Below are 3,336 nucleotides of genomic sequence, written 5' to 3' on the forward strand. Positions count from 1 at the left end.
TGAGAAAAGAAATGTTTCGAATGGTCTTTTTTGCGGAGATGATGCGGCAAAGGTTTGAAGATTTGTTTTGAGAATTAAATCTGATGCAAATAGTGCACGGATTAAATATATGTCTCATTATAAAAATTCTTTAATCTTAAGTTTTTAAATGGGTAGTTTCGTAATTGATGGGTTGCAATATTTCCTTCTAAATTCAATTTAAACCACGTGGACGAATTTTGCTAGTAACTAACATCTTTCCGAATTTCATTAAAATCTACGTTGCATAGACATTTGAGCGGCTTTACAAGTTGGGGATGTGATATCCTATACGGTATCTTGTTGGAAAACTAGTGATAATTCAAGAATGTATACTTTGTAGCTTGAATTAATTGTTTTTTTTTCTGTCTATTTTAATAGTCACTGATAGTGATACAGTAGATTCAAACTCTGAGCTCTCAGCTGTGTATCATTGTCTCTGAACGCGTGACCTTGGACACATAATAATAATAATAATTGATACCACTGAAAATTATTATTACATCATGCGATTACTGCTATTGCAGTAGCAGTATGACATACCCCCTCGAGTGGAATTTTTTTTATATATATATGAAATAATTTATACGATAAAGAGTTTCATACACTCCGTTCAAAAAGAGTTCCCGAATTTGGAAAATTTTTAATTGCAGAATTTCAATTTCCTTAGTTATCTTCCAGGTCAATTCTCCAGCAAGGATTCTAATTTGCACCTTTGTCCAGCGTTGCGTATCCAAATTTCCTCCTGAATAAGTGTCTTTCTAGGAGGCGTAATTTGGACTCTATAGGCCTGTCGCTTCGTTCTTGGAGGTCCGTTAATCTTCGTCGGTACTCCTGGAGTGCGGCCTTGAGAAGTGTCCCCCTGACAACTCCTCCGATACTTCCTTGATGGAATGTTTGACCGGGTCCCCAATCCGTTTTGGCTCTTTACTCTTAGTATGTCTTGAGATTTGTCGGACTCCCTAATCTTCGGCGCTAGAATCGTCTGAAACCCCCTAAGGAGGCTCAAATCTCGTATCCCGTTCAGATGCTGGCTGAACATGTCCTCTGAGGTCGTCCGCGACCTTTTGAACCCCCCTCTTGAGAAGTTGGTCCGCAAAATTCTACCACTCCGCTGGTGCCAGGTTTCGGTTTTGAAATGTGTCGAGGATGTCGTCAGGGCGTGTTTCTGAGTCTATCTTCTTCAGCTTGGCCTTTTTTTGGAGTGGAGCTCGATTGAACGTTTTTATTCGAGCTATACAAAGTGGAAGTTGATTGTTCGTTGCTCTGGTCGACTGTGGTAGCAGTTTGTTTGGGCGATTTTTCAGGTTTGTCGTCTCGTTTCTTGCTTTTCGTCTTTTTCTCTGATTTCGTTAATGCAACCTCTTCCTGCGTTTTAGGTCCTAGTATTGAACTAGGGCCCGCTGTATTTGGCTTGGCTCGTTTGATGGCAAGGCTTACACCCCCTCCAGCTTCCGTGTCCTTCGAGGTTATGACTGTTAGGCTTTGTTGGAACCGATCCACCGGGTTCATAAAATCTGCTAGATCAACGGCCCGTCGCAGTTCTTCATCCAAATCATTGTCCTCTAAGTTTTCTGGGGAAGTGATTCTTTGAAGCTTGTTGTGTGGTTCCGCCGATGAACTTTTGCTTTTGCTCCGCGTTTTCTCTTGTTACAAGCTAGTTTTCGCTTGAGCGATATCCGATTTTCTGTAAATTGATCCTTTCGACGTTTTGAATGTCGAATCGGTTTCCGTCGATATCTTCCCCTTTAGCGGTTTTGTGAGCGCTTGGCCGCTCTTTCATAATTCGTCCTTACGCAAAATTGTCTTTTTCGGACACTGCGTATTTTCCTGGTCCTTATCCTCTATGAATCCCTTCTCCCAGGAGTAGATCATCTTTTTTCGTAGTTCCGGGTTAGATAGGCCTGTTTCGTCGAAAATCCTCCATAAGTCGTTTTTCGCTGCCTCTCTCCTTTCCTCATTCCAGCGAGCGTTCGCTTCCGGTAGTTCTTTGAGAGCTTTTGCTCTCTGACGACCCCTGTCTGAGTGTACTTGCTGCTTACGCAGTGGGCTGGCTTCCCTGCTGAGTTCCCCCCTCCTGACCCTTGGTCAATTCTTCGCTTTAGCTGTGATGCCGTTAGCGCCGATCGTTCCACATGCTGTTTGTCTAAATAGTCAGAATTGTTTATAAACTTATCACGTAAGGTTTCAATTTCGTTTTTTGAAAGTCTGCCGAAATATGCCTGGAAAGGAGATACTTGAATAGTTTTCTGCTTGTTCCAACGTAAGTCTCGCTTTATGGTACTAAGACATAGTTTTATCGATCGATTTATTTCTTCTAACAACATTACCCCCAATCTTTGTTTTATGGTTTGTATTGTTCGTTCTACTAGACCGCAACCCCGATGATCACCCACCGGACAGAATTTTTGTTCAATATTAAGTTCAGTGCAAAACTTAATGCCATGTGTGTCTATATATGATCTCAAAAATTTTACTGTACACTTTCCACTTGTTGATTTTGTGACCTTTACCGAAGAAAATTTCGAGAATCTATCTATAGCTACTAGAAGGTAGATATTTTTTCCTCGGTGGTTTTTTAACGGTCCCGCGTAATCTAAATGTACATCTTGACCCGGTTGCGTAAGCGTTGGCAGTGGTTTTGACGCATTTTTCGGAGTAAGATATTTTAGGTTCTTACCATATCTGGTGCAACTACGACACTCTTCCGCGAGGTTCACTATGTCCTTGTGCATATGCGGCAACCACAGGTATTGTGACACACCTAGCATAGCCTCTTGACCCGGATGTCCCCGATGAATTCGTTTGAGCACAGCTCGTCTCAGTTGAAGAGGTACTGTCAGTCTGTTGTTCACCAGAATGCAATCGTCCTGCACCGCCATCTGCGACCACAGATGGATTCGTATACGGTCCCATCAGCTCGAATCCCTGTCTGTCTCCTCTCTCAATGACTGGTCTGAGGCGGTCCATCCACATGTCATCGGAAGTCAGTTCTGCCAGGAGACTTTTATCAAACAATTTGGAGAGATTGCACAGTGACTCCTCCGTTTGCTGTTTCTGCAGCTTTTGTTCCTTTTGTTTATTGGATGTGATGATGATTGGTACTTGATCGGTCTCCTCCGGAACTTTATCGGTCTCTTTCGATGCTCCCACTAGTTCCCGATTGATGTTTCTTGTAGTGTTTTACTCTCCCCTGACCAATTGCCAGAACGAAGATAGCCTGCTGTCCGCGTCTTTTTGTTGGTCGGGTTGCAATTGCCATTTGACTCTTGATTGAATTCTTGTTTCGCTCTCCGAGCTGTCTCTGTTTCTCCGGCC

The sequence above is a fragment of the Symsagittifera roscoffensis genome, chromosome 4 (assembly GCF_963678635.1).
Source record: "Symsagittifera roscoffensis chromosome 4, txSymRosc1.1, whole genome shotgun sequence".
NCBI classification, from domain to species: domain Eukaryota; kingdom Metazoa; phylum Xenacoelomorpha; order Acoela; family Convolutidae; genus Symsagittifera; species Symsagittifera roscoffensis.